At 40.7% G+C, this 19,403-nt stretch overlaps 1 protein-coding gene across 1 annotated transcript in view; it reads right to left on the reverse strand.

The window, feature by feature from the left end:
- The window catches only part of KATNIP (katanin interacting protein), a 519,483-nt gene that overhangs the window by 215,307 nt on the left and 284,773 nt on the right, over positions 1 to 19,403 (reverse strand). The window lies entirely within an intron of this gene.

Below are 19,403 nucleotides of genomic sequence, written 5' to 3' on the forward strand. Positions count from 1 at the left end.
TCTGTCTATGAAAACATTGGTTGATGAGCTTGAAATTACGCTTGAAAACAAGCATACGCTTGAGCTTCAAATTACACTTGAAAACAAGCATAAATCACTCAGAAAACCAGTGAGTATCTGTGCAGTTAAAAGGACAGGTAAGATATCTGTCCAACTCAAGCATAGGAAATCATGAAATGTATGAACTGCAATTTTTTTGCTGCAGAACAAAGTAGGAAAATAGGATTTTGCAGTTTGGGTTTGTTGCAATTAAAGCTATCATAATAAGTTTGTGACCTACTCAGAAGTTGCAACCTACCAATGCATTTGCACATACAGCAAACCACAAAATTAACGACCAATAGATGTTTCTACTGAAATAAAAATATTTCATTTCTTAGAAACTTACCTGAAAACATTCAGATAAAGAAGGTGATGAAAAAGAAGATCTTGTCATTGAAGTGCTTCTCTGATACTAGGAAAGCCAAATTGGTTACTAATTCTGTTGAAAATTTCCAACACAGAGCTAGTTAATCAAGTTCACTCATTTCAGTTTCCATTTGTAGAACAGGAGTAGTGCTTTATCCTACTCCTACTTTTTCCTTGAGCATCCTCTTTATGATAAATTTGCTTAAGGAATTTTTTTTAAATATCTTTACAGATTAAGCACTGCAATAGGCTTCCTGCCTTCATAAATTAAGACCATGACAAGGATGCCTACTGCACATGGTTTTGCTTCATAAGAAGCCCATGAAGCTATTTTTCTTCACAAGAAGCTGACAAAAAGCCTCATAGCTGGTTGTCTCAAAGAACTCTACAAAGTGCTGGAAATACTAGAACTTTAACAGGCTGAATATTTTCCTGCAGCTCCTCAATGAAGAGCAGCAACACTAAGAAAGAAAAGCAAATCTCAAAGGGATACATTACATGCAAATCCATTTGTGTGTCCAGATTAAATTAGAGATCAAACTAAAAACATGTTAAAACAACACCGTGCTACGGATAAACCTCAAGAAATGGGCTACATTCTGCAGAAACATCCGATAAACGTTGGAATTTTTTCAGTGAAAAGCTTCAGGAAAGCAAGCAGCTCTGCCAGGCTACAGGAGCTTGAGGGACTGGCAGGCACAGCCACACACACCAAGCGTACAGGAAGAGGGGCTCATATACTTTTTCACTAAAAACATTTAAGATATACCAAGAAATAAGTCACCACAACAATCCTGAACAGGTTAAAACTCAACCAAACAAAAAGAAACACAAACCCTTTGTACCAGTCAATTCCCTCCTTATTAAATCAAACAATGCACACAAGCTATCAAGACTGCGCTATTTCAAATGGCTGATGCGAAGAAGGGAAGATTGCACCACCTGGGTTAACAAAGTGGGTGATTTTTCAGTCGCCAAGTAGTCCCCTATTGAGAAGTGACCAAGTGGTTCATAAAGTCAGGACAGCATTCCACGCTCTAGAGACCTTATGCATTTTCAATAACCTGAAAGCATCATAAAGGCAGAGGCTACAGCCAATATACAAACATCCTCAAACTAATACAAGCGCAATGCAGGTTCTGCAGTGCGGACAGTCCCTGAGGTGTTGCCAACTTACTCCAAATGCCCCCAGGCACAGAAAGCACCAGTCACAGGCAGCCTTCCTGCCTCATACCTCCCCAATTCCTCAGGTTTAGTACTGGCCAAAGATAGTCGAGAACTGAAGCTCCACGTGCAATATCACAGAATTGCAACCAGTTTGATAGAAAATATTTTGCCAGACTGACAGTTTTAACAGACTTCCTCATCTGAACAGTTTTACTGCAACTTGTCATTCATGAGAAACCATTAATAATGAAAGCCAATCGTTTCAGGATAATTTGACTGCCTAAAATTGACTGCCAAGTATTTTAAAATTGATCTTTTAAATTTACCACTGTGATCAGGATCAACTGAGGGTATCTGAGCCTTTGGTATAGGAATCCATGTGCTTTACAGCCTTCACATGTAATACTGAGGGACTCCAAGAGTCATTTTGTTTGAGATACTTACCACCAAGAGCTAAAATAGCACATACTACTTCTCTACCTACACACAATTGTACAACACCAGGAGAAAGTGGTTAAGGTAACCCATTTTCAGAACCAAATAGCTCATTTTATGAAAACAAAGATTGCTTATAGCATAGTAAGTAACGTCCAGTGCTCCTAAAAATCTTCAGAAGCTTTAAAAGGCTCCAATACGCACCTCTGATCAGAGTGGAAAGAGACACTGGCAAGGCCAAATCAGGACTACTTAACAGCATTTGGAGGATGGCGAGAAAGGTGAGGCAGGTGGGTGGATTTTCTTTGTTACAGAAATGTTCTTTGAAGCTTGTCATGGTTATGATTAACCTTATTAACTGGAGCAAGAATAACTGCTGGTAGCAAAATAAAACCAATTACTTAAAAACTTCAAAACCTTTCCTTTATTCCCTTTGGGGTTTTGATACAGTAGCAATCCTGCTGAAACAAAACATCAGTACTCCGAAAAATTCCTATTCTGTACACACTCCATGAGCCACTGAGTGTTGCTACAGTTGCAGCCTCCAGTAATAAATGCTCCGAACAACTCAGATTTAAAATAGTATGAGAATAACAAATATCCTTAGCAGACAGGGCTTGATTCTGAAATATATGGGGGTGGAAGCAGAAGTGAGTGGTATGTTTTATCTTGGTTAACAAACATCCACAAACAGCTGCAGCTCTGTGCTTAAGTGCAGCGTACTACTTGCAGAAAATGAGTAGAATACAGAAATTCTTCAGCCCGGGTCACTACAAAAACATTCCCAGTATTCCCTGGGAAATTGCTGAGGACATGATATGTAACCAAGCATCAGTTTCCTCAGAGACAGCAATGCATATAGTTTGGGGAATTTTAACCAATGAACAGCATTATTAAAGATTGGAAACAGATAAATAGCAAGTAGCTGTGCCAAGTTTGTGTACTTTGGGAAAATAGTGTATTTCAGACAAAGTACACTGTATTGCCTATACAGCACACAAATTATTACAAATTTCAAAAGAAAGTTTGATTAAATACAAGTTAAAAGGTAGACAAGACACAAAACAACATTAATGATGTACCTACAACAGGCTTTCCCTCACATCACCATGTTCAAACATCACTCCCTTCTCTATAGTACATTCAAGTCAATGAGCAGACCCTTCATACCCTCAGAAAGCTTTAGTCTGGGGTCCAGATCCATAAGGGGAGCAAACTAGCATTTCACAAGAAATGATCAATCCCTAGGAGCTCCTGCTGAGCTTCAGGCTTCAGCCTGAAAGAAAAGAAACTGCCCCTAAAAGTCTAATGCCGGCTATCAGAATGCACTGCAGCAGCACAGCTGGAGTCAGCCAAGAAAAGCTTCGGGGGAGAATGAATCGTAGATCATAAAATTAGGTAAAGAAGTGATGTCAATTATGCAGACAGAAAGGTGAGCTTACCTAGAGAAACAAAGTTCTTCCAGACAAAAGACAACAAGAGGTAACCAAATACCCTGCTAGTCTGATGGCAATTTTTCAACTACTCCAGCGGCCACAGAACTGGACCAGCAAGGAACCCACAAGCAAGTGCAAGTAGGACCAAAATGAACAGAAAACATTAGAGAGTCAGCTCTGTTTCCACACATGCTCAGCCAAAAATTCTGCTAAATTCCTTAGAAGAGCTTGCAGACTATATTTAGGTCTATTCCTGATATATAATGAGTCTAACCTGCCTCCTGTCTTTACAGCTCCAAGTGCTGCCATGAGCTGACCAATGCAGTCCTAAGGCCACTCCACAATAACAGAACAGACAGTTGTTAAACTATGGACAAAACTATCTGAAATTACGATTCAGTAATAACTTCTGGGACAGTAAAACCTCACACATTTGTCAGTTATGAGAAAGAAACAAAGTGACCAGTAAAAGGGAAAGCCCAGCTTCCCCCGTTGAGCAGGTTGTGAGACGGCTACAGAATCACAGAACAACCAGGTTGGAAGAGACCCACCGGATCATCGAGTCCAACCGTTCCCATCAAACACTAAACCATATCCCTCAGCACCTCATCCACCCGTCCCTTAAACACCTCCAGGGAAGGTGAATCAACTCCCTCCCTGGGCAGCCTGTTCCAGTGCCCAATGACCCTTTCCGTAAAGAATTTTTTCCTAACGTCTAGCCTAAACCTCCCCTGGCGGAGCTTGAGGCCATTCCCTCTTGTCCTGTCCCCTGTCACTTGGGAGAAGAGGCCAGCACCCTCCTCTCTACAACCTCCTTTCAGGTAGTTGTAGAGAGCAATGAGGTCTCCCCTCAGCCTCCTCTTCTCCAGGCTAAACAACCCCAGCTCTCTCAGCCGCTCCTCATAAGGCTACAACTCAGTGTGATTTGTCACCAGGTTGCATGGTGAGTTGGGACTGTCCCCAAGCAGAGAGCTGGCCAACAACAACTAGGACATAGCAACGTTCATCTGAATCTGTAGAAGTAATTGCTTAATAGCTTTTATTACAAAATGACCGCTGAGGAGTTAGACCCAAATAAAAAGATGACTGCTAAAATACATTTTTACAAACAATTAAATTCTCTGTGACATATAAAATTTCTTACTTTGATGTGCTGGCTAGGTTAATAATGAACTTTTATATTTTATATTTAACATCTTGAGTCAGAAAGCTTGCCTAATGCCGTTGAGAGCAGAGGGCTAGAGACTGCAATTTGCCATTCTATCTCATGCCCTGACAGCAAGCTGACACCCTATTTTAAAAGCACTGAGCAATTTGAAAGGTTTCCAGACAGCAGGGATTTAAATGTACTTTGTGAGCTGAGATTTGCTCATCTTTTCCACCACACTGAAAAAAAAAAAAGAAAAAAAAAGCCAAACCAGAAAATCATTACACCCTTTATAATTACAAGTGCGCTTATGTCCGGGAAGGAGCTGCAGATAGAAACATGTGGCAGACATATAGCATTGAATAGTCATATTGGTGGGATAAGTTTTTAGGTGTATTTTTGCAAGTAAGTCCAACTACAAAGCAAAACAGAAGCAGGAAATGTCTTCTTCAGCTCCAGCTGCAGTAGGGAGCAGGGAGGAACTGCTTCAGTAATTCTTTACATCAAAATTTATTACAAGCAAAAGCTGAAACAAACAGTTAATAGAAGATTAGAAACATTTACAAGGACATTCCACAGGAAATAGAAAGTCATATTGGAGCTATAACTGCCTTATCACACTAGCCCAAATCTACTTCATAGAATGCTTTTCTGTGTACTTTTTACTCCCTGCAGCTACAAATGACACTTGGTGATTAATTACATTTCTGTAGCAGTAGCAAAAATATAAGTTCCACAAGAATGGAAGAGGGGCAAACAGAGAACAGAGTGGGGAAAACAGCAAAGTGCTGTAACCACAATCTAGTATAGTTACATCTGACATTAGAAAAGATTTCAGACAAGAGAAGAAGGGTTTGAAATCAATCAATCCCAAACAGATATTGCTGTTCATGTTTCTGCTTATTACATTTACCTGTAAGGTGTGTACATGAGAAGTATCACAGGAATATCAACGCCAAGACAAAAGCTCAGGTAAAAATCTTCCAAAGTTCCTTTATCTAAGAGAAGCAGAGTTTTGCAATTTATTTTTTACAGACTCTGCTTCCTTCCTACGGGAGACTGCAGGTATTGCCATATGGCCAGGAGCCTGTGCTGCTGCTGTAACAGTCTTGAGAAGAAAAGGGCACAACTCATCTTTTCAATGTTGCAGGTGGAAACCTGTATTTAATCTGTAACACTCAAATGGAAAGTCAGTAACCTCTGTTCACCCCAGCTACTATACTGAGCCTATTAACTGTCAGAAGACAAACCTGTTACACCCTGCCATCCTTTCCCAATAACCATAATGACACAAAGCAGCAACATCCAGAAGGGCAAACCAAAGACACAGTCCAAAATGCACCATTTCATTGTTTTTAAAATTAGTTTCCTTTCTACAATTGATTATGACTTGGAAAGCGCTTCGGTCATTTCTGCTTAAAACTAAAAATAAACTCTGTTTGGTGTTGTAGAGAACACCACACTGGGAGGAGAAGCTGCAGGTGGGTTTCTTTGCATTTGGCCTTACCTGAAAGACTTTGGAAAAGTCAAATGAAGTTATATAGAATTTATCAAAGAGACACACCTTTAGTGTTAACAGGGCCTTTGTATTGCATAGTTTTCCTAAGATAATTTGATGGCCAAGTGTCCAAAATTATTGCTTCTCAGGAGACTCCAATGTTCTGCATCCCTTGTAGCCTTAAGATACCACAACCAGTATGGCAACTCCACTTTGGCAGAACATGATTGTCCCAGCTGGATTAGGAACAGAGCACAACATTAGCAATCAGTCAGCATCCCACATTACAGCTGCTCCCAAAGGCACAGAGGAAGGGGAAAGCATGCAATACTGAAACAGCTACTAACATTTTTAGAAAAAGAGATATTTGCTTAATGCCACAGTGACAGCCAGAAACCAGAGGACCTTTAAGTGGTGCCTTTCTGATAAAGTGGAAACTAACGAAGAGTTGTGGTGATATTGTGCTTGGCTATCAAACTGCACTCTTGTCTTATCCAGCCCTGCAGGTGCTTGCTACATCTTGGGGTTGCTTCATATAGGCAGGGTCTTCACAGCTGGGTGACTCACATCAGCAGCTGTGGAGTGAAGCCAGCTGAGGGATGCCCATTATGTCAACATGATCATCAGTCCCACAACTCAGTGAAGCAAATACATTCCCATCTAAATAAAGTCACATTCAAACAAAGAGACAGTAAATTGCAGAGCTTTTTTAATAAAGCTCTTATAATGTTAGAGAATATTCTAACCATTTTTCTATTGTAACTAAACACGTGCAATTCTTTCCTGGAATACCACTACCATGGGCCAACCATGGCATTTTAAATCATATGTTAATTGACTATTTAAGGAATTAAATTCTTCTTTTGCAGTGATCTTTCATCATGACATAGGCAATTATCTTCACAGATTGAAATCTTTAGCTCCCAGAACTGCTGGACAATTAGCGAGAATTAATAAAAATCCACGCATGACTTGCTACTGCAGTCATAGATCACATGGTAAACTAACAGTGTCTGCCTCTCCTCAGTGAATAAGATCTGCAATCTCCTCTTTAAAATAAGACTGCCATTAAAATGAGGTTGGAACACATACTTCATCATCATAAATGGCTCGTGTCACACTAGAAATCATTTCGCCAAAATCCCTCTTTGTTAAATCTGTACGCGTATATGTTTGGGGCCGCAAAAGTAGGTATTTCTGCCTGTGCACAGTACCTAGGTTTGCTCTCTGAATACTTTAAGATACCGTCTTCAAATTAAGATCTCTCAAAGCATTCAAGCAGCTCCAGAATTACTAACTTTGGGTTTAATTTACGCTCCTGTATTGTATCTCTACTTATGTCAAACCCTTAATTTATCTAAATGTGCTCAGGTGTGATGGGATCTGCCCACACACTTCCAGTTCAAATGGTGAACAAGAGCAGAATTGTTTAAAATTGCAAAGTATCTTATTAAACCTACTGAAAGCTGATGATACTTAAGGGATCCTAAGTGCATTGTGATCTTCTGAAAATTGTACTACAAACTAACAACCTACTAATAAGTTAGGCCTGGTCCTATTGTCACCACACAGAAAAAAACTCCCACAGTCATTCAGTGACAACTGTAAAAAAGATAACAGAACAAAGGTTTTATATTAAAAATTTGTCCCAACAGCACAGACAGCCTGGAGAGGACCAACAAAGTTCCAAATGGGACATAAGTAGAACTTTGGGTATGCCACGTAGCTCTCTTCTGTGCTTCAGCATGGAAGCCTGAATCCATTTAATGCTGTTATTTGTAAATACTCCCTTTCCCTTCACTGGTTTCTTAGTCCCCATTTCCCACTCTGCAAGTTCTGTTCTACACCCTGTCCCTCACCAGCACAGTATCTGCAGACTTTCAGGCAGCTTCTTGCTGTAATCAGGTAACCTTTAATCAGTGTGAAACTGAAATGTGGAGGTATGAAATCAGTTTGGGATCGCCACATTGCAGATTCACCCATTTCAAAGCCTGTCACTGGTGAATTTCATGGCCTGTACTGGAAATGAGGGCCAGTAAAGAGCCCAGCAGTACACAAAGTCTATTTCTGTCCTGGCTGTAATTAATTGCAGTGGCTCAGCTCTTAGTTGAAGAGATTAATAGGAGTACACTTTACTATGTGTATGTAAAGAATAGTTAATAAATGTGCTAGCCCTTGGTGATCAAGATTATTCAATTCAAGGTTTCTGGCATTCATAAAACTTACTTTTTGAACACTCAAAATTGGTTTCTACTGGCCATTTTTTACATCAGCTGTTAGCGCTTAAATGCCACTGGGCTTTCAGAATGAGTAAGCAACACCATTTAGAAAATCCATTTACTTTCTTTGCCTGTACCAGCAATCGTCCCTCATTTTTTATAAAGATTTTAGGAAACAAATTTCATTTATACAGAAACAACCACAGAGAGCAAATAGCAAGTTAATACACTCTCCTCTGCAAGCCTGCAGAGAAGTCATAATATATTTTAGATAGGTGGGATAACACTCAAGAGAGTGACCAGAGGTGTGGCACAGAGGTATTTATCCAGAGAGTGATCCAACCAAAACTTCTGCCATATCAAGCACATGAAATGCAAAGCAGTGATTTAATTGATAGAGTTGGATAAACATTTTCAGGAGTGTTGTGTTTAACATTCTAATCCTTCCTACTTTCCCCTAATCTGACACTTAACCCTAGATCAAAATTCACTCAAGCAGCTTTGAGGCTCTCTCTCAATTCAGACTCATAGAATCACTAAGTTGGAAAAGACCCACTGGATCATCGAGTCCAACCATTCCTATCAAACACTAAACCACGTCCCTCAGTGCCTCGTCCACCCATCCCTTAAACCCCTCCAGGGAAGGTGACTCAACTCCCTCCCCGGGCAGCCTCTGCCAGTGCCCAATGACCCTTGCTGTGAAATTTTTTTCCTTATGTCCAGCCTAAACCTCCCCTGGTGGAGCTTGAGGCCATTCCCTCTCGTCCTGTCCCCTGTCACTTGGGAGAAGAGGCCAGCACCCTCCTCTCCGCAACCTCCTTTCAGTGAGTTGGAGAGAGCAATGAGGTCTCCCCTCAGCCTCCTCTTGCGGCATCGTGTACCTGACTGTCACATCTGCTTTCATAGAATGGTTTGGGGTGGAAGGGAACCTTAAAGATCATCTAATTCCAACCCCCCTGCCCTGGGCAGGGACACCTCCCACTGGATCAGGGGCTCCAAGCACCATCCAATCTGGCCTTGAACACCTCCAGGGATGAAGCAGCCAGGACTTCTCTGGGCAACCCAGACGGGTACCTCCCCACCCTCATCATGAAGAATTTCTTCCTAACGTCCAATCTAAATCTTCCCAGCCTCCAATTTACAGCCACTCTCCCTTGTCCCATCACTACAAGCCTTTGTAAAATGCCTCTCCCCAGCTTTCCCGCAGCCCCTTTTCAGTCCCGGGAAGCTGCTCTAAGGTCTCCTCGGAACCTTCTCTCCTCCAGGCTGAACAACCCTGAGGCTTGTCCTCATAGCAGAGGCGCTCCAGCCCTCGGACCATCTTCCTACCTCCCCTCAGGGTCCGTTCCAAGAGTTCCAAACCCCGCCTCTCCCTCTGCCCCGGCTGGCAGCCCGCGCCCCGCAGAGGGCGCCCTCGCTCCACCTCCAGCCGCACCGCGGCCATTCCTGCCGGGCTCCCTCGCAGCTTTCCGGGGGCCCTTCGAGCTGCTCCGCGCGGTGCCACCTCGCAACTGTGAGAGACGAACCTTTAAACGCGGACAGGTTTGTTCCACACGCCGAAACGCCAAGGTTTTCCCTTCACGTCGCTCACTAGAAATCCATTTAGAGACAATCTGTGAACATACGATTATCACTTTCTCCTCCACGTGGAGATTTCAATTCCTCTCTCTCAAGACTCTGTGTGACAGGTTCTTTAAAGGAGCACGCAGGCTCCTGGCGTTTTCCTTATCCATAAAGCCACTCCGATAATACAATTCCTTCCAGTCTTCCCTGTATTACAGGCAGAACTGCGTGCTCCCAGTATGGCAGAGGGGAAATTTAACTCTTCATCTGAAAGCCCTTAACTCCTCAAGATCACAGAGCCATGGAATGGGCCAGGTTGGAAGGGACCTTCAAGATATTCCAGTTCCAACCCCCTAAAATCAATGATCATGGAAGGGACCTTCAAGATCTTCCACTTCCAACCCCCTAAAATCAATGATCATGGAAGGGACCATCAAGATCTTCCACTTCCAACCCCCTAAAATCAATGGTCATGATCGAGACTGGTGCTTTCCCGGACTGAAATTCTGGGGAAACATGTACTTAGCAGCACCAGCGTCACCTTAAAGGCTCAACAGACCTGAATATACTCCAAGTTCTAGTCTTAAGATGATTGAAAAGTACCGGACGCTCCATGAGGGAGGAACAGATACGTTAGGGGGCATTGCGGGGGATGGATAAAACTGAACATCATGTGTTAAAGAAGGGAAATCATTAGGAGAGATCCCCAGACATAACAGGGTTAAGCTTTGGGATGCATGTATTCCAAGTGGATTTTGTATTCCAGACACAATCTTCTGGACCTGCGTACTGGAATTCTACACTAGGCTAACATAAATAGCAAGGTTCTGCTGCATTCCAGGGTGAATTAAAGAGCAAAGATAGCCCTGCTATGTTAACAAATTCATGACATCATAGGCTGCTGTCATCTGTTCAGCAGATATATGCAGCTGTGCAGAGACACTTGCTCTTGACTCCAAAGAGGAAAGACCCCAGCTTGAGTAACTCCATTGAACATCAGCAAAACTACTTCAGCTGATGAACGTCCATCTGTCCCACCCTTCAGAGGACAGTGGTACACACAGCCACATCAGCCTTTCCTTAACACTGGGCTTTTCAGTATAGCCATCATATAGCGATTTCAAGTGCTTAAAAAGAACACCTTTGTATTCTAGGAAGCAGTTTCTTGTGCTTCTCTGGATGCCAGCTACACTATGCCTAATCCATCATATTTGTAGCCATCTACTGCCAAGAAGCAAATACTTCATTGAGTATTTTATAGCTATTGCATTTTGCAGAGACAAACTGTGACTACTTAAATCAGAATAAATAATAGCAATAAAAATAAAGACTTCAGTGATTTGATTTTCTTAAGCACATCCAAACCCTTTCACTTTAGAAATGAGACAAGACAGGAATACAAGGCACACGCTTGTCACTTACACAGCAAGAATCTGCCTCTGTGTAGCCTACTTTTCCTTCAATCTAAACCAGTGCTAGTCCCTGAGCTGGCACTATTCATCTCCATCATTTAATTTACTTCCTCTTATTTTAAGAAAGTCAAAGATAAACTGGTCGGGTTACTACTAGAACTCCATTGAGAAGATAAATACTTATTCTATTCATTAAGTGATACAGAGTCAAAAGATGTAGAATAGAGTAGGAATGGTTACATTAGAAACAAATGGAACGAAAACTTGGGTTGAAAATGGCACTTCACACTATCTGCAATTCTTCATTTTGTTCCTTATAAGCAGTACATTCAGTGTACATGAGAAACAGAATAGACAGATTAGCATTCAAATAAACAGCCTAAGTAGGGATGAATAAACATGTGAATTAATCCAGAATCCTATGCCTCTATGGTAACACAAAATCCAGCAATTTCAATGTTAGTGATTTTTTTTTTTGGAAGTGCTACACTAGCTGTTTGAAGAAAATCAAGGAAAATATATCAGAGCATTGGTTTATTTCCTTTCTCCAACTTCCACACACCGACTTGTTTATCTGAAAGGGAAAAAAAAGGTACTGCAAGAGAACTTCAACACCTTCCCCTTTGCTGGTCACTTCTCTCAGCCTTATCACCAACTATTCAAAACAAGTTAGATCAAATAACCATCACTACAACCCAACAAAAGCAGCAGCAGTGACAGCGAGCAAACCAACTGAACGAAGAGAAGTGATTCTTCCTGACACTGGAGCGCTGCACTTTTCCTTGTATTAGCAGAGAGTGCTTGTATTTCTCTATGTCCTCCACTGACAGAATTTGAGCAGACGTTTTTCTAACCAATGCAACTCCATGTTAATGAATTTTATAACAATTCTGCAAGACGCATAGCTCTAGACTAATTTGAAGCTACCTCCTCCTTCCCAATCCAACAACTACTCAGCATTTCAAGCTACCACAATAACAAGTTTAGTGCCTTGTTAAGTAAGGAAATTCCACCACTTGCAGTGTTAAGTGGGTTAATCTTTGACATTCCTGTAACTGTTATGCAGGTGAACACCAGGGATTCCAGGGTTATCAAGAACACCACTTCTAAAATCAGATTTGGAATTACTAGGGATTCCCAACTTCACACACTGGCCAAAATTTTTAGACCCGTGAAATAAGTAGAGGACTGTACGCATAGAGAAACAAACTACTAAGAGATGAACAAGCAGGTACTAGTGAAAGGCTGGTGCTGTGTCTGAAACAAAACACATTTTTACTGCCTTACATCCTTGGTAAAGGAAGAAAAAAAAAAAAAAAAAGAGGGCTCAGATCTTAGAACTCTGTACAGTAACATCAGCTCTGAGTCAGACACATTTTACAAAAATTAAATACGGCTACCTCCATAAAACTCCCAAAAATTTATGTCAAATATTTATGTCTACCTTCATGCAGCAACCATCAGGGAACCAAAATTGAGATCACTGCACTAGAAGTGCTTGATCATTGCATCAAATGAAGCTTCAGAATTAGCATCTCTAATTGCTGGGACACACCGCAGGAACCACAGTCACACTTGATAAAATACTGGAAGCACTGGGTGAAATATTTGGAGATCGTGTCAAAAAAAAAAAATTCCTTAGCAGTTTTATAAATTTCAGCAAGGATAAAAGGTGGCAAGGAGAAACAATACAATCTTTTCTTGAGTCCTGATTTGGATTCAGACTTTTATTTAGAAAAACTGAAATATTTTCATTCCAGACAGACTGTCTGCATTACTAATTCTAACAGCTCATAAAAGGAACATTCATAATGAATTATTACAGAGTGGCAGAGCTGCATTTTAGCAGTAAACTGTTGAACAGGAAATATTTTCTTTATAATGGCAAGAATCTAATCTTTTATAGCCCTTATCCCACCAGTAACGAAGTTCTTTGATCTCCAAAATGAGAGGAAGGAAGAGCAAGATTTTAAGAATAGAAATGTTCTTTACTAGAATTCTTCACTTAAAGTGAACAATTAAACCCCCTACAATAGAGGCAATTCTGTTCTTTCAACCCTGTAAGTATTTGCAGTCAGATAAGGTGATCCAATGACTTCATTTTCTCAGTCCCCAAGATGGAGAATGAATGATCTTTAAGTGCAAGCCACGGATACCTGGTTTCTGTTTCAGGATACTGCAGACCCCTTATGTGGTCCAGATAAAGCAGCTGTCACCTCTGTGCCTCAGTTTCTCATTATGGAAAACAATAAGTTGCATATAGGCATATTAACAGTTCCATAATGCTTGGCTAGTGTTATAAGTATTACAGGAAACCTTGGATTAAAAGAAATATAACATGTACAGTTTAGATTTATATACACATGTAAAAGTATGAAAATCAAACTTGTGAACAGAACAGTTTTTACACTTGTTGAATCGCTAACTAATCAAATTTACTCTACCCACATCCTAGTACAGCTGTGAGGGGGCCAACCCCATAAGAACACCTCTTATTTATAAGTATCTGCATCCCACAACAAGTCAGAATTCAGCAGCAAGCATACACAGAGTGCTGATGAGGGAAGAGAAGATCTAGAATGGCAGGCATCCCATCTGATCCTCTATATGTGGATTAAATACAATACTCCAAAGATAACATTTCTGCAGTGCTACTCCTGAAGATGAAAAGAAGCCATGCTCAGCATTTCCAGTTTCCCACTGGCCACTATGCGCTTTAACCAAATATTATAATAACAAAGAGGTTGGCCATGGATTCATGAGAGCAATATACCCTGTTTAAATGGAGTGCTCTTGTGAAAGAACTTATGATTAGCATCTTGTACCATTGATCTTGATCCATGGAAAAAGAACATAATTACAATTGCTCTTTCATCATAACTTTTCTTAATTCAAGCTGGAACAACATTCATTACTAACATGTACCCAAAAGTAATCCCACCTACAAATTTCAACCACCTCGAACAATAAAAATGACCACACAGTTCTACAAGTATACTTTCAAAAGAAAAAAATGCTTGGAGAATGGAAAATGTCTTCTGGACTCAAAATATGAGCAATACACTAGCTATTGGAACTGAACAAAATCCTCCTCTATATTATTACAGGATTTTTCCCATAGTCAGGGCCAAGAGATTGTAACTAGCCTTCTATTTGGAAAGTTAACAGACATCTGAGGATTTTCTGAAAGAGATTGATACAGGAGCATCCTAGAATAACAATCTGTTTGCAAACAAGTTGTTACAGTAGTACGCTAAAGCAGAAGAGTAAGTCAATAAGCGAGGTAGCAGTAGGAAGTATTCGAGAATATGCATTGTTATTTGTGGTGCTTGGAGCATCAATAAAGCAACTTCTTACCATACAAATAGTTTTTCCTATGTAATGTTTCTCATGTTTTGTTTTGGCATTTATTTGATGGTTTTGGAGGCTTTTTTGGGGAATGTTTTTGGGGATTGTGTTTTGGTTTTCTTTCTTCCAACACACACTTTGTGTAATACATTCTATCCAACGTAATGCTTCCAAAACCTTCCCAAAGCTCAGCCTCAAACAATTCAAAGGGATATATATCCAAGTCGTTCACAAAGTACTATAAAAAACAAAGTTTAAGGTGTAACTTTGCAGCATGACTTCTCACATCTCAGCTAACCCTGGTCCTCTTCTGTACCCCAGCCCCTACTGCCAGTACTGATCCTTTTAAACAAGGACATAAAGAAGTTGGAGTGGCACTATTCGAGAATGCTTGCATTATTCATCTCAGCACTTAAGAGGCATTAAACTAGAGAAAGTCTGAAGGAGGGCTGCAAAGATGGTTGAGATGCTGAAGAACAAGACAGCAGATGGGAGAAGATAGGTTTGTGTACGCTGGAGAAGAGAAGGTTAAGAGAAGGATCTACCAGCACCCAAAGTGAGAAGACCAGGTCAGACTTCTCAAGTGCCTGGCAAAAGAGCAGCAGGCAACAGTCAAGTTGCAACCTGGGAAACGCCAACTGGACCCAAGGCTGGGGCAGGTCAGGGAGGAAGTTGGAGCTTTTCAGCGAGAGTGGCTTAATGCTCCAACAGGTTTCCCAGGGATGTTTTGTGGTCTCCATCACTAGATATTCATTGGGTCAAAACTTGATCAGACAAAGCTGCTTTAACTTTGAAGCTAGCCCTGTTTTCAACAGCAGTCATACCTGAGGATGTCCACACATTTCTTAAAATGAAATTGTAGATTCAGACTGTAGCTTAAATGGCCATGGTCCTCTCTCTAAAAAAATGGATCAACACCAAGATGGAAATAAATCTTTAAAAAAAAAACAATCAAAACTCCCACAGCAGACACCTATACAAATCCAAAAAGTGTCCTGCTACAAAGCATTCTAGAAAACAATCTTAAGCAAACCCAGCTGATAAACCTACACTTTTTAGGCATTAACTATACAATTTTTGAGTTCATAATTCTCAATCCACATAAATTTAGCCTGGTAGTCAGTGTGACACTGCTGTAACCAGACTAGGCAAGCTCAATGTGGCTTGGAAGTTTAGTTTCACTCAAATAAGAATCCTAAACATTTGAGCTGTCTACTGAAGCTTCTTGCATAATACATTAACTTCCCCCAGAACGCATTCTGGCATTCCCCTCTCTTGATCTTGTCTGGAGTCAGGAAGTAGCAAGGCATGATAAATAACTGGATGAATAATAAAAATAATAAAAAAAAAGTATTTCCAGCTTTTATAGCAACTCCCCTGCCTGTTTCCTAAAAAAAAATAAAAATAAGAAGAAAAAAAAACAGGCTTATGCTTCATGACTGTTTTGAGCAGAGCTTTTGCAAGTTCTGACATGACTCAGAAGAGATTTATCCTTTTGCACTTACAATATCCAGTAGTTCAGCTCATATAGTAAGCTTCTCCCAGTTCTCTGAATTTGAGTTTTAACCTTTATAAAATGTGCAAAGGTTAATAAGTTTCCACAAGTAAAACAGTAAAACAGAAAAACAGAGTGAGGCTGGAATGTTAGGGCTTTAACACACTAAGAAAAACTCACAAACAAATCTACTTTCAAATCACTTCTGGAGATTTTAACATCTTCTTACAGCTCCAGTCAAACCTTACAGAGATGCCACTCAGCACTGGATGGCACCTGGGGCTTGTGGAGACCCACTGGGAGCTGGACAGCTCTTGGGGCTCCAGGGCATCTGCCAGCTCCGCACAAAATTGCAATCCAAGTATTCCAATGCCAGAATTCCCCAGGTCAGTAAGATTCAAAGTAGTCTGCATTGACTACAAGTAGTCTCTTTCCGACCGAAATGAGTGATTATGTGCAAGTGGATGTTAAAATAAAAAAAAAACCAACCCAATTATTACAAGTAGAATCATTTAAAAGATATTTTCATTTATTTATTAAAGACTTGAAAGCACGCTGTATCCTAGCAAGGCAGTCATTACCCAGTCAGCTTTGCTTTTCCTTCCCTTGGATTACCTCTACCCTTTTGCACGCCCACCCCTCCAGTTGCGTGCTTCAGTAAAATAGTGACTATTTTAACAGGACTTCTTTTCCCAGTGATTCATTTCCCCAGAGAAATCATAAGGTGGGCTAAGAACGCAAACACAGAAAATATTAATTATGAGCTGTTAAAAGGCCAAGGGAAAAAAAAAACCCAGACTTTATACCCTAGTGCAACACTCAGGTTCTGCATTTTCTTACATTGCAAACGCAGCAATCAAGCAAGAAATGCAGGAGGCTGCTGTCTTTATGTAGTTCACACAGGAGGAATCGCTGCATTCCCACATGTAACATGTCAACAACTAGAATCACTTCTAAGACCACTTGCCACATCATCACCCGTCTCCTATATGAATCAGGCACTGCTGTGGCTGACTGCCTTCCCTGTGCATCCTTCCTTACGCCTCACAAGAGTGGCTGGGATCTTGAGTGTAAACTCAGACTGCCTTTCCAGATGCCTTTTAAAATGAAATAACTTCAGCCATTTGCAAGCCCAAATCCCACACTTCACACACAAGTTATACAAATGAGGAAATATAAAAGCAATATAAAGCTTGCTGTTATGCTTTGTCACAGATGTCACCTGGGTGAGCTCCAGGATTGGGGACTCGCACCTATAACACAAGGGATGGGGCATTTATTTGTTTTAGTGCTTTTCTCACTCCTTGGAAGAAAGCAAAAGTAATTTAAAGAGACACCTAAGAAGGAGACAGTTACAGGCTCTCACAGCCTAAATCTCTTGAGAACACTAGAAAATTTCAAATCCTTTGTTATTTCCAGGTATGATTGCTTAGGTATTGGGAAAAGACAAAGTCTGATATTTGATATAATTTCCTAGACCAAAGCACAGCCTGTCACTAACATAAAATCAACACCAAAAAAAGGCAGCATGCATAGCACAGCAGGCTGGGGAATCAACTCTAATATATGTCCCATGATTGCAATTCAGTGCAACGAGGAACTCTGTGTCTGTGCAAGAGGCTTCAAGGCTAACCTCATGGAAAAGAGAGGGAAACGTGGAGCTGCGGGGAACTCACTGAAAACCACAAAAGTTAGCTTATACAGTGAGGAAAAACTTGAGGAATCCACTTCTGTGAAAAATTCCTGCACTTCCACATTTTATTTCAGTCATGCCCCTTTCATAGCTGTATGTCAGAAACAGGAATACTCCAAATACCCATCTTCTGTGAATAATGTTAAATGTAGTAGTTCGCCTTCCAGTGGGTGCTGATACATCTAGCTCATTAAGGTGTTCTACTTCTGAAAAAGTGTTTGCTCATTAGGGGAAAAGGGCCAAAGCATGCTGATCACTGTATCATTCGTGGCTACATGTAGACTGTGGAACGGGGCCCTTTCTGGCTAGTACTATGTAAATATCAACTTAATCACAGTGAAGATAAAAGTTGTTAATGAAAACAGCATCACGTTACCTCTCAAAAAAAAACCAAACAAACAAACCCAAAGCAAACAAACAGAAGGAAAGAGGATTGTAATGCCCTGGGGCATGAAAGCACCACAGAGTGGCAACTCATTAAATACACAGAAATGTACACAGGTATATTTTAGATGAGACTATTGTTGCACAAATAAATACCACAATAAGACACAGCACCTTAAGGTGATGGCTACACACCTACACCTCACGCACTTACAGCATGTGGTGCTTAAAAGAGAGGGACAGAAGAACAGACTAGAAATTAAGATGGGATAATAACTGAGGAGCTAAAGAAGCGTCAAAAGGTTTTTAGGCACAGTGAGGAAAATCTTGTCTGAATGGCAGCCTTGGCAGTGAGACACACTGCCCAAAAGCAGTGTGCTGCACAGAGGCAGTTGTTAGAGATGCAAATGAAAGAATATCAAAAACCTAAAGGAAATTGAGACAGAGTAAGCTCACAATAACCATCTTGAGTACGTAGAGAGAAGAGAGCAAAGTTGCACCAATCACATGCATGGGAAGCACATCATCAGGTCCTCATAGCACCACTCTCAGTCCAAGTCACAGCACCTGTACATTACCCTCTAGAAATTCAACCGCTCCTTTCCATCACTCCTCTCTTTTCCAAGCCACTTTTTAGGACTTGAGCTACTAATTACCATCCTTATTTACATCTACTTTGAAAACTGCTTTATCGTACTTAGTACTATATTTAATCATTTGTCATTGCAACTCAAATTACTGTTCTTAATATGGAAAATTTCTCACAGATGCTGATAATTGAAGCAGGAAAAATAGTCCCCACATCTGTTAGCAGAGTCGTGCCACGTGGTGCATCAGCTGGAGTGCCTGTGAAGACTGCTACATCTCCAGTTAGCTCCTGATGTGAGGGACAGAGAAGCATGTGCTGGGTATACATATTTACTGCTGTTAGTCGCAGAGCCAAGTAAATTAATGAGATGATTTGTCAGGCTCTTAACTATTTGGGTTGTTGACAAGAAACCAGCCTTCATCGGTAAATAACAATGCAATCTAGTCACTTTTTGAGGGAGAAAATATATCAGAGAAACTGAAAGACAGAAGCATTACTGGCAGCATTTTTTATAGACCAGATCTCCATTTTCACCACTTGGGAAATTTCTGCCCTCTGCTCCAAATACATTTGGGCCCTTGGGCATTTTTTTCTGGTAACTATGATTAT

This window comes from Phaenicophaeus curvirostris, chromosome 16, assembly GCF_032191515.1.
Source record: "Phaenicophaeus curvirostris isolate KB17595 chromosome 16, BPBGC_Pcur_1.0, whole genome shotgun sequence".
Lineage (NCBI taxonomy): Eukaryota > Metazoa > Chordata > Aves > Cuculiformes > Cuculidae > Phaenicophaeus > Phaenicophaeus curvirostris.